Here is a 12762-nt window from a genome sequence, read left to right as displayed (position 1 = left end):
AGTGCTACCAAGTCAGGAAAATATCACCACCATCTCTAAACTCCTACCCTGCCCTTTAGAGCTGCCTGAGCCATCCCAACTTACTTCCAATCATAAATGGGAGAAAAATAGCTATTAAAACAATGAAATGGTGCCAAACTGAAGATTCTAGAGGAGGGGACGATTCTTCTCGGAGGAGGATGCTCCCTTTGTTTTAGATGGTCCTTGGAGCTTTTTGGTTACAAAAGATAAGGCCCAAGAGGGCTGTTTAGATGGAAAAGAAGAGACTAAGCAGAGCTGGATAGTTTTGCTTAATAAATTTTGTGCAGACTTTTGTTTGGGTATGCTCTCCCGTTACCTCTAGGGAGACATGGCTGCGGGTGGAGGCTCCAGGGATGGAGCATTGGACAGGGCCAATGTCCTTGATGTGTGACCTGTCCACAGCCCGCTTAGAAGGGCCTAATGCCTGGTTTCAGGCTCTGCTGTTTTTGCCTTGAAATTCTTAAGAGCCTTGCATTTTCATTTTGCACTGGACCCAGCAAAGTATTTAGCTGGTCCTGAAGAAAGTGTAGACAAGGGTATATTGGTAAAGGATTAACGACCAGCTCTCTGAAAAAAAAAACTCTGACTGGTAGCACTGGCTGATTTCCATGGTGTAAACATTCCAACCTTCCATTTTAAGCTACCAAAGGGCAAATAACAAGCTTGAAAGAGTCTTGAAAATTTCACAACAAACTTGCAAATTGGTATAAGCCAGCTCCAACACATCACTGGATGGGGGCGAGGGTCTTGGCAGATAAAGAGAATATGAACACCCCCACCACCAACAAAATGGCGTTGGAAGCATGTGGAGAGAGGCCAGTGTGAAGAGAGGTCAGCAAGAAATCCGTGTAGCAGGAAAGGCTGAGTGACAGAAGGGCAAGGATGTCTTCTATTCACCTTTAAGCCATTTTCTGTTTCAGTACTGCAAACCCCTTCTACTGTATCTAAGCCTTTCAGAAAGTCTGGTCTATACTTGGCTGGTGTCAGGGGCTTGGGGACTGAAAGAGGAGCCAGTTGGGTGTCATTAGGTCTTTCCTGGATACTCTGGTTGTCCTCCTGGGACAGGCAGGACTGTACTTCCCAAGCCCCTGAAGTTGAGTGTGTTCAAGTGACTCACTTTGTCCAATGAATTGTGAGCAGTGCTGTCAGGCACCATTTGCCACGTTGCTTCCCCTGCCCTGGGACTGGTGAATTTCCTGATTGTGGGAGACCCATCAGCCTGTGACCCTGACTCTGAGTGAGAATGTTGTGGAGCGGAACCCACAATGGACACACAGTGTGAGAGAAAAAGCAATCTTTGTTGTTTTAAGCCACTGAGACTTGGGGGCTGTTTGTAATTGCAGCAGAATCTAGCTCCACCTGATGGACACAAGGAGTGCCCATACGAGGGTAAGGAGCAGTCAAGACTGAGTGAAGACAGCCACTGTGAGAAGTGATACAAGAAGCCAGGAGAGCAGAATTGGAAGCCAGACGTGGCCATGAAAATGGAAGACCCTGAAAATCCTCAGGAATAAGTGGGATGGGGCTTGAGGAATTTTTCTGGCTATCAGGTGGACCATGAGAGCTTGAGGCCATCCAGCTGACACAGTGGTTCCCGAACATGCACCTTTTATCTGGCTCGTCTCCCCAGCAAGGAAGGAATAAGTTGTGGGGCAGGCACAGGCCAAGGATCTGCAGCCAGGAGACCCAAGGTTGAGCCTGGATTCTAACACTGGAAGTGACCTTGGAGTGACCTTGGATAAGTCCTCCCTCTTCTGTGGACCGCTGAGTTCTCAGATCCCTCCCAGCTCTGACTTTCTAAGACACTCTATCTTTGTCACGGGCGTCACTCATCACTTACTTGGCTTCTCAGTGCCTCCTGCCTACCTGATGGCCTACTTCCTGGGAAATGGGCTCTGTTTCACCCTCCTAAAGCCCCTCCAGAGCACACAGGTGTCCTCTGCCCTGCAGGATGTGGATGTGTGTGTGAGTGAGTGAGAGTGAGAGAGAGTGAGAGACAGTGAGAGAGAGAGACTACAGCCAGAAGCCTTTACCAAGCTGATCTTTCAGTCTTCTTAGAGAAATCCTTTGCCCTGGAGAGTAATGTACTCAGTTGAAAACGTTGCTCCAAATTCCCACCAAACAGGCCTCTGCTGCCACACTGACAAACACACACACACTCACACACACACACACTTTCACTCAAAACTGACCAGTTTTGTGCTCCCCAGCACCAGAGAGGGCCCTGCCTTTTGCACCCACCCCTTCTCTAGCCTACCAACCCCTGAAACCTTTCAAGGCCATATGCGACATGAACCCACACCTTCTTTGGCCATAAAATGACTCATTTTCTAGCTGGGTTCACACCGCAAACTCTATTATGGCACCAATCACACTCTACCCCAATCAGACCTTAAGGGTAGAATCTTCCATCTCTTTACTGCCTGCCACAGAGCCTGATGCCCATTCACTCATCAAGCCCTTACAGAGTACCTACTATGTGTGAGGCAGAAGGGACAGAGTGATAAAGGACACCCCTGCTTTCAAGGAGGTCTCACCAGGCCGGGTTGGGGACAGACACCCAAGGACCTGGCTCTGACATGGCATGCTGAGGGTGGGAAAGCCGTGGGAGCAGGGGGCAAGGAGAACATTCTGGGATGAGAGTCCCCAGGAGGAGGCATTCGAGCTTGGTAGGATCCCACCAGGCAGGGAAGCGTGGGGGTGGCAGGGGCACTCCAAACAGAAGCCCCAGCATGTGCAAAGGCCAAGATGTGCACAGCTCATGACCAGGGAGCACTGGCTGGATCCCCAAGTGATGAGGGAAGAGGAGCCTGGGGAAGAGGATGAGGCAGTGGTCAGCTGATCTTAGGCAGTTAGTGAATGAGTGAGTGAGTGAATGAATGACACCCGACACCCTTGATCATGAAGCCACTAACCTGGTGCTGGTCCCTAGACCTATTCCCTGGTCCCTAACAAGGACTCAGCTTGGTTTCAGGGATATGTGTAGGGCTAGGATAGATCTCAGAGTGAACCAGATGGTTTAGACTCGGGACAAGCCCCCATCCCAGGAGTGACATGGGAAGAGGCTATGAGTAGAGTGGCAAGACTAGCAAGTAGACAAGGAGACGTGGGTTCTAGTCCTGGCTCTGCCACGTCCCAGCTGTGTGAGCTTGGGCAGATGACTTGAGTTCTCTTAGTCCCCTTCCTCATTCAATCCTATGATTATAGCTATGGGGACTGACTAAGGAAACATGTCTGACAGTGCCTGGTGCAGGGTAGAGGAGGTGTGTGGAATCTGAGACTATTGTTCAACCTCAAGTTCCGAGCTGACGTGACTATCAGTTCAGAGCTTGGCAGCGGCACCATAAGGTGGAATTGGCAACTTCAGATCTTTGAACATTCCAGGCAGAGCTGGCTTCAAAGTCATGTGATGGGGTCTTATTCTCAGAAGGCCCCATGCTTGGGGCTTCAAGTTCCGCAGTTGCAACCTTGTAGTTCTTAACCATTTCTCTTTTAATTTGTTTTCATGAGTAACATCTGATGGAACAATGGAGCACACCCCAAGGGCTTGGAGCCTCAGCCCCCATGTGTTCCTGCCTCCTGCTGCCTCACTGGGATGGTCTCTCAGCTGCTTGCTCCACACACGTTGGCACCCCAGAACCCATGACCTCCTCTACCCTCTCTCTGGGAGCAAATGGGTCTAGTCAGCAAGGAAAACTCACATCCCTCCGTGAGTCACCCTCAACCCTCTTCAGGAGCCTCGGTGTAGGTGCAGTAAGAGTGGGTGCAGTGCAATCCCGATGGTGTCTCAGGGCAGGGTGAGGGACAATGCCTTGGCACTAGGTGGGTGACTCAGCAGGGACATCTTGCCCACCCCTCATCTAGGTACCAAGTGTATCATGGCACAGAGGTTAGAGGAGGTTGGAGGTTGAAATTGGGGGGTCGCCTGTCTGCCATGGGTGGGTTGGTGGGCTGTGAGAAGGGGAGGTCGACTTCCCCGACTCCACCCAGGGCCTTGCATTTTTCCCTTGCATCAGGCCCTACAAATCATGCAGCCAACCCTCGTTAGAATCTATGTTTCCATTTTCCCATCCTCAGCTCAGAGTCCACGGTCCTCGTGTGACGTGGCCAGATTGCTCTGAGCATCTGGTGAGCATGGTGAGATGAGGGGGGAGAGGCAATCAGATCATTCGGCGCTGGGGTAGACAGCTGGTGAGGGGCGTCTAAGGGACAGAGAGCCAGCGCCTCCCAAGCTTTAATGTAAATGGCAATCGACTGGGATGTTGTGAAAGTGCAGATTCTGATTCCGGAGGTCTGGGCAGGGCCTGAGATTCTGCATTTCCAACATGCTCTTGCTTCATGGACCACATTTTGAGTAGTGAAGTTCTAGAAGGCTTAACTTAGCAACAGCATGGCCTCCAGACCAATGAGCCTGGAGCCGGTGAGCCCCTGTAGGAGTTCTTATGACAGGCAGAGGGAACGACTGCTTGGAACTGAGCCAGGAGCCCACACTATGATGACCTACCAGGACCCTGTGTCCCCGGACTCTTCAGCTGATAATGTGGGGATGCTTACTCAATGTGGTCATCAGCAGAGTAAATAAAAACTCGCCCATAAATAACCTCACTCAATCCTCACACCCTTGTCAGGCAAGTATAAAAAGGCTGTTTTATAGATGAAGGAATGGACGCATAGAGGATGGGGGGGGCACACTCCAAGTTGCAACTGTCAAGTGGCAGATCTGAACTCAGATCTGACTAAGGCCCTTCCCACTCTGCCAGCATCACTAAATTTACTTTTGGAGACTGGCTTAGCTGTGGCTGGAAGCTGGTCCCCGCTGCCGGTCATGTGCCCCCCCGATCCTGCTGGAGCCTGGAGTGTGAGGTGTTGGGCCTGTGCCCTGGGCACCTCGGCCACCCTCTTCTGCACCCCTCGTCAGCAGTCACCTCTGCCTTCAGCCACTCGATATTGATCTCCCCATCCTCGATCTGCTGCCGTAGCTGCTTGGCCACTGTCTTCTCGTCTCCACGATCTGCAGCAGGTGCAGGTACTTCTGCATCAATGCTTCGTGCTCCCTGGCCAGGGTCTGGGAGCTGTGGACAGACAGACGTGGTAAGACACTGCCTTCTTGTCCCCCAGAGATCCAAGCAGAAGTGGGGCTCCCCCACTGACTGCAATTAGAAGATCCTGACTCCCAGACATGGTGCACAGGGCCTTGACCTGGCTGCTGTGCTGTTACTGACTGCTCTAGCCCCTTCTCCAACTCCTCTCTCACACTCTGACCTCTGGTCCCTCTAACTGAGCCTGTTCTCTCCCCTCCCCCTCCAATCCATCCCCCCGGGCCTTTGTACAGGCTCGCTCTCTTGTTAGGGGTAATGCATCCGGTGACTTTAACTTAGAGTCAATGCTCAAATGGAACAACAAAGCCTGGATGACAGCACATCTGTTTAGTACATCGTTCACTGAATATATTGAACTCACTGTTGAGACCTACTGCCCAGAGAAAGAGATTCCTTTCAAAATATGACTGCTCACTGGCAAGTGCTATGGTTGCCATGGAGAGACTGATGCTGGTGTGTGTCCCCCTCCACACACACACAGAAGTTAGCAAAAGTCTTATGACTCACATAATAGACGTCTCTGAGGAGAGCAGGGCCAAAATCACCAGCAGCTCTGAAATGGCTTGAGGGAGCAAGGAAAGAAGCCAGGCTTGGGTTTTTATCGTGGTTGGAGGTTTTAAAGAAAAAATATTCAATGACACTTGTCAAAAATGGTAAGGCATATTTTATTCAGAACCACTGCAATATGTAGAGACCACTGTGATGGGATTCACAGCTGGGGAGAAATGAGATTGGGCTCGACTTTGAATGCAGCATGGGCAAGTGAGCATTCACGGCCAGGCACCATGGTGGGGGTCAGGGGATGGAAAATTACTAAGAGAAAACACAAGTGTTGGGGTTTCTAGCTAACCTGACCTAACAAGATTATTACCGAAGCCAGGCCAGAGTTATCAGACACCACCTGAGGGATGGTGGGGGACGTGGAGGAGCCCAAGCAGATCTCGAGGGTGATCAGATCTACGGGTGTGGGTTCTGCTTAAACTGACTTAGCAAGGTTCTTACTAAAACTGGATTTTACAAGGAAGTGCACAGACAAACCTAGGAAAAGGTTCAGGATCCTGACTAAAGTTTGGTCAAAGCAAGAAATCTTTGCCAGGGTTGAGACCAGGGCGAGAGTTCTGCACACATACAGGGGCTTGTGTGGTTGGATCCGAAGCCAATGCCAGAGAAGGGAGACTCTGGACTTGCTCTTCAGCTTGTCCAGGTGTGGACATTGGGGAAGAGGGAGAGGAGAGGCGTAAGCTGTCAGCACACATCAAAAAGTGCGGAGTCTGACTGCTCATTACAAGGACAAACATGCAAAGAAAAGCATGCATTCGCAATGGCTTGTTTTTATATAAAGAAACACTAACAGAAGCTCAAGAACGATCAGAACTGTGCACTGGGGGTGGCTGGAGTAAGTGCTGCCATCTTGCTGTCCTGTAGGCAACGGGGACAAGTTCCACATCCCATAGAGTGTTGCCCAGAGCTCTACCCTCGTGGTGGTCCCACTCAGGGGTGGTGAGGAGGGGGACGGAGCCTGGCGGTGCAACAGCCTGAGGCCTGAGATGGTGTTCGCTGTGCGGCCACGATCTGCTCCCATTGGCCAGGTAACGAGGAGAAACCACCGTCTCCTTCCACAGGTAACTGGCCGCCACTGCCCAGTCAGCCCCCCATGAGGTCCAGCCCGAGGTGGGCAGCACTTTGTGCTCGGGGCCTGTCCAGCAGGTGAGTCAGCGCTGGGTGCTGTGTAGCTGTGGTCTGCACCACCGTCTCTGCTCGGGGCACCTCGGGCCACCATGGCCACCCCACAGCCACCACCGCCCACCTTATGGCCTCCACCACCCTCTCACCCCCACCCTGCAGCCACCCTGCTCTCCACTGATTTGGGCTAGTGCCAACAATGTCAAGTAACAGGATAGTCTGGAAACGCTCTTCCTTAGGTCACTATCTTCTTGGATTTGCTGTGACTTTTCTGCTCTTTTGATGGCAGGGAGCCTGCCTTGATCTCTGCAATCAGGAATGTGGCTGAGCAAATGCAGCTTGTACCTGCTGGATGGATACACCTCCCAGATGCTCTGTTGCTAGAAGGTTCCTGGCAGTGCAGGGAAAGGTGGCTCTGCAGGTGGAGGTGAGTGCTGGAGAGGTGTCTGACAGCATCCTGGGCAGAGTAGGTCAAGGCCCACTCCTCATGGGAAGGCTGACCCTGTGGACTTGGACTCAGACAGCATCCTGGGAGGAGCAGGGTTCAGCACACTCCTCAAGGGGAGACTTACACTTGGGACTCTGCATCTGACAGCATCCTAGGTGGAGCAGGGCGAGGCCCACTCCTCACGGGGAGGCTGACCCTGCAGACTGGGCATCTGACAGCATCCTGGGGGAGCAGGGCACAGTCCACTCCTCATAGGGAGGCTGACCATGTGGACTTGGTTTCTGCATCTGACAGCATCCTGGGTGGAGGAGGGCACGGCCCACTCCTCACCGGGAGACTTACCTCGGGGACTCGGTGAAGGGGCTCCTCTCTACACATCGTCCTTGGGCTCCTACAGCAGGGTGAGAGGTTTGCTTTCCCCCTGGCCTGGCTCCCTTCATGAGGGCTTCTGGAATTCAGCTAGTTCAATGAGTCCTTTCCTGCCGACTCCACACTGCAGGTCCCAGAACAGTGCGCTGAAGACATTCTACTTTGAAAACCTCCTGGCATATCATTTTGTTTCATGTTGCAGGTTGTTATTGAATTTTGAAAGACCTGAATGCCACTTGTTGTCTGTAGTCTTATTGAAGGTTTACAGTGGTTTGTTCTAATTCGGAAGTTGTTACAATCTATCCAAAGAACTAGTAACATGAGCTTGTTTCAGAGGTCAGCCACCCTGCTTTCTTGACGGTTTCCTGCAGAGCCTGTGTCCCAAAAGTTTTGTTACTGTTTTTGAGAATGAGGCAAAGCCCTGCAGAGAAGGTGGCTCTTGGCATGTGTCATGGTCTAATGTGGTCTGGGGGCAAATGAGGTAGGGGTCCTTTGGTAAATAGTCACAAAGCATTGAGAAAGGTTAGAAAGTCATGTTGCTTGGAACTCCCTGAGGACCTAGTATCCACCTGGTCTGGTCCACAGTGGCCTCAGGGGGGTTAGATGACCTCAAGTGGAACAGAAAGCCCTCGGGACAGACCCCCCCCAACCCCCCACGTGCAGTTTGGTATAAATAGAGATTTTACCTTAATGAGGAGAAGAGATTATGAAGTGTCTTGGTCAGTACCTTGCAGGGGCTGGTTGATTTGTACAGGAAGCAGCTTTCCTCCTTGTAGTGGGAGGACAGGAGTAATACAGATCCACAGCTCTTGGGCCTGACCTCCCCTTGGCGGTGGTCTCACATCCTCAGCTGCTTGAGCAGAGCTGGGGCCAGGCGCCCTGCTGGGTGCCTGGGAGGCTCTGCTGGCCAACACCTGGCCTGGCTTTGAAATAGGGGGACCAACCATCCCGTTTTAGCACCCAAAGTCTTGTATCCTAGCGACAGCAGGAGGATTGGGCAGCCATGAGCTTCTAAGAACTATTTCTGAGGCTTCTTGAAGCCTTTCCTGTTGTCTTGATGCCATCCTGTGTTATCTGCCAGAACGTCTGTGTCCCTACAGGGCACTTACCACAGCCTGGGAGGAGGTCCTCACCTTCCTTCCTTCTCTGCCCTACAGACGGTCACCTCCTTAAGTTAGACAGTGGGTCTTTCATGTTTCTATTCCAGTAATAAGTTGCAAGCAGGTGTTCCTTAAATCTTTACTAAAGGTTTAAATGGGCAAAGTGGCTACAGGTGTGGGTGTTCCCAAAAACACTTGTTTTGCTTTTATAGCTGATTATTTTAGGGGGAAACATTTAATTCTTTCTTTCTAATTACTTTTTCATTTATCCTTGCAGGCTCCACATAATGGGCTCAAAACATCTGGTCCAGTGGTTAAAAGCTGTTCACAGGGGTGATTGGACCCCACTAAGCATTCTTTCGTCTGTAGTGAATATTTCACCAAAAACAGCTCTAGGAAAGGCTGGAGGATCAGTACTATGTGCTCAAGCCATGGCCACGCCCTCCATCTTCCACCTGACCGAGAAGTGGGGGCTGAAGGCCACGGCCGCCCCAGGAGAAAGGACACTAGGAAGGCCACCGGGGGGCCTGAGGAACATGCGCGTGAAGCAGATGGGAAAGGAGTTTCAGGTTTATTGTGGTCCTTGAGGGAAAAGCTGAGGGCCCAGCCGTGGTCCCGCAAGTGGAAGTAACCCGCTCTGCAGGGTGAACACGCACCCAGTGCTGCCCAGGAAGCTGCCAGTCAGGATTGGGCGCAGTCTCTGGAAGGAACTCCAGGAGACAGTGTGGCCTCCACAGCATTAGGCAGCCAAGGAGATGCAAACACGTCTGCTGTAGATGCTGGTGATGAGACCCCCTCTTCCCAGCCAAGGCCTGCTGGGTAAGAGTGGCATTTCCGTGGATGAGTTTATCCCTCAGGATCGGGGCATGCAGATTTATTGGCTGGCTTCCTTCTTACAGTTTCTTCTCAGAGCACACTCAAGAGAGGCCATCTGTCCCTTGAGAGGCTGTTGACCAAAAGAGGCTGAAGAAGGATGTGGAGCCCAGCTACAGCGGGACCAGCCTGGGGCCTGATGAGAGCTTGGCCCAGAACCCCCAAGCTCATCATTCACAATGATGCCTCAGAAACCCTCCCAGAGCCCCTCACCCTCCGACGGATGTCACCCTGAAGCCAGCTGCAGAAGCTGTGCGGGGCGAGCACAGCAACACCGGCCCTCCGTCCCTCAGCTGCGTCATCCTGTCAGCACTGGGGGCCCAAGATCTCCTCGACTGGTGCACTCCTCCTGCTTCTGCTCCCGGGGGAACAGGAGCACGGGTGCCGCCTGCGGGAGCAGGTGGAGAAGAACGGCGAGCTGAAGAGGGGCAGCCGCCGACAGCCAGGTGCACACGCTGCAGGAGGAGCTGGACGAGCTGAAGGGAGGGGGCTCCCTGCCTTAGCAGCCTGGTGCCCCCCGCCGAGGTCAGTGCCCGTGCTCGGGGCTCCCCCACTGCCTGCTCATCATGAGGGGTTTCCTGCTCTGCAGCAGACGGCCCCTGAGCACTTCTGTGTGCAGCATGCCTGCTGCTGTCTTGGGAGAAGGCTCTGCTGGTAGCTGCCCCTTGTAGACAGGGAGCCCAGGTTGCAGAGCTCACCCCGCTCGCTCTAGGGTGCTCGAGAGGCAGCGGTAGTTGTCAGGGTTTAGCAGGTGGGGAAGGAGGCATTGTAGGTCTGCTGGGAAAGCCAGACCTACGCAATGAATGGTTCCTGGATGGTTGGTTTTCCACTTGAACAGGAGAAAATCAGCTTCTGTTGCATCCCTCAAACAAATGTAAATTCTAATGAGTTAGGATCTAAATGTGAAATAAAATCGACATAGTAACTATTAGAATAGTTACAGGAGACTCTTAAAGTCATGGGGGGGTTCTTTCCCTTCATGTTTTAATGAATATCCTTGAACTGAAGTCATTTTGAACATTTTAATAATTTCTTTAAAATTTGAAACATCTTTTTGAGTAGAATACATTCTCTTTTGTAAAAATTAAAACACTCCAGAAATATACAAGCTAACAAGTGGTAAAAACTCCTATTTCTCACGTACCTCCCAACTTTTATTCCTTGTTGGTAGTAAAACTTGGTGTGTAATCTCCTAGACTATTTCCTGTGTTTTACATACATATTTCTCTACCTGTACAAATAGGTTGGAATATTGTTGGTGTGTTTATTGGCTACATTTCTGATTTTCCTGATCTTTTACAGTTTAGTCCTTGTAAACATTGGTTTCTCGATATTCCTTATGTATTGAGGGTACCATCTTTTGCCTGTTATACACCCATGGAGAACATTTCCCTACCACATTGTTCATTTAATTTGGATCAGTGCTTGTCTTCCCAGATGTCAGTAACACTTCAGGAGGGAAACGGCTCTATATGACAGGCTGTTCAGGACCTCCCGGACCCCCAGGGCAACAACCATTAAGAAAACACAAAGCAAGAAACAAAACCCATCCTGCGTGTTTCCAGATGCATCCCGGGGGAAGGACAGCTCCAGTTGAGGACCACTGATGTCCTGGTCAGAGTTATCCCCTATGTTCTCCTATCACGTTAAAGCTGTTTCTGTAGTTTCTTGTACCTGATGGTACAGTTTGGTGCCTTTGTCTGTTCCTTTTGGTCAGATTGCGCAAGGTTTCTCACTGGTACAGGTCTTTCCAGACAGTCAGCCCTTGACTCCATTGCTCAGGTCTACATTGTTGTTCTTGTCTTGTGAATCCTCACTTCATTCTGCTGATGTTGGTTTTATTGTGGTGTTGTTCTGGCTCCTGGAGGGAAGTGCTCAGCTTCTTCGTGTACAGTTGATATTCCCTGATACCTGCAGTGGAGGCTGTGTCCCTTCTTCTGTCTCTTTGTCCCCACACCATAGATTTGTCTCATGCTCCTCTCATTGCTATTCATTTCTAAAGAGGTTGTCCTGTCTGTCTGGATTCCCTCTTTAACCTGAGAGATTTAGAAGGGTTTGGATAGATTTTCAAGTGGATAGGTTGGGGGAGGGGAGCCAATATTTTGTGATTATTTTTTACTTTTATTGTTTTAAGGTCCGGTAATATGGTCACATAGATTTCTGCTTTTTGGACTCTTTAGAGATTTCACTGTGGCTTAGCACACAGTCCATTGTGGTGACTGTTTCATTGTGGTTTGAGAAGAATGTTTCCTCTCCACTAGTTGCTTATGTTGTTGTCCCTTGGGCTGAGTCTAGATCTAGCTTTTTTGTGTTCATCATCAGATCTGTTTCCTAACTTACTGTATCACTTGACTTGTGGATTTCTAAGAGAGGTAAGGTAGGTTTCCCTGTGATTCTTGAGGTGCCTGTGTCTTCTTGTTTGTCCAGTTTTTCTTTATGTTTCAAGACCATATTGTTAGGTGTATAAGTGTTCCTGACAGTTATCAACACAGAGAACCCCTTTTTGTCCCATTTAAAGTCTTATTTCTTTATCTCCTTATTTTCAACCATATTATATACCTTTATTTTATAACTATATTTTAACTCAACTTGAGAGCCTTCATCTTTTTATAGAGCAATTTGATCCGTTTTTGGACCGATTCTGTACAACAGAACAGCCGGGCCAGTGGCCTGCAAGTTCCAGGGTTTGAGAGGTTTGCCCTCCAGAAAGCCAGTGATGATTGGGTTTCTCACAGGACGTGGTACACTGTCCCTGAGCCTGCTCTAACTGTGAGTGTCACAACATTGTAAATCTTCTGGCAGTTCTGTCAGGGCCCATCATTGGCATTTCTGTGACCAGCAAGGGCGAACATTTTTCCGTGTTCATTATCTGTCATTTCCCTGACTGTGCTGTCCCCTGCCTTGCTCACTGAGCTCTGAACCTTCCTGGTGGAACCAGGACGTTCACTCTCTATCCAGTGTGATTGCACATTCCCTCAGTGTACCCCTTGAGTACTTGCTTCAAAAATATGTTTTCTTCACATTCTTTGATTCTTTGTACATATAATCTAGATTTAACCTGGAGCTTTAAAAATGTTTTATTGTGGAAAACCTTTAACATACACAAATTAAACCGAAAAGTGTGATAGCCCCCCATGTCCCTATTATCCAGCTTCAACACATTAATATT

General features: G+C 50.3%; 1 long non-coding RNA gene across 4 annotated transcripts in view; it reads left to right on the top strand.

Annotated features, from left to right (window-relative positions):
• LOC131419888 (uncharacterized) overlaps positions 1 to 9797 on the top strand; it is a 32311-nt gene extending 22514 nt beyond the window's left edge. For 3 of the 4 annotated variants that reach the window (XR_009223357.1, XR_009223358.1, XR_009223356.1), the window contains exons 2-4: positions 6743 to 6827; positions 7093 to 7230; positions 8998 to 9797. This is a non-coding gene — a long non-coding RNA (uncharacterized LOC131419888). Of the gene's footprint in view, positions 1 to 6338; positions 6828 to 7092; positions 7231 to 8997 lie in introns of those variants that run through there. The other variant, XR_009223355.1, reaches the window with a different exon arrangement.
• The last annotated feature ends 2965 nt before the right edge of the window (positions 9798 to 12762 follow it).

The sequence above is a fragment of the Diceros bicornis genome, chromosome 22 (genome assembly GCF_020826845.1).
Source record: "Diceros bicornis minor isolate mBicDic1 chromosome 22, mDicBic1.mat.cur, whole genome shotgun sequence".
In the NCBI taxonomy this organism is placed as follows: domain Eukaryota; kingdom Metazoa; phylum Chordata; class Mammalia; order Perissodactyla; family Rhinocerotidae; genus Diceros; species Diceros bicornis.
This window is presented reverse-complemented; position numbering and strand designations above follow the sequence as displayed.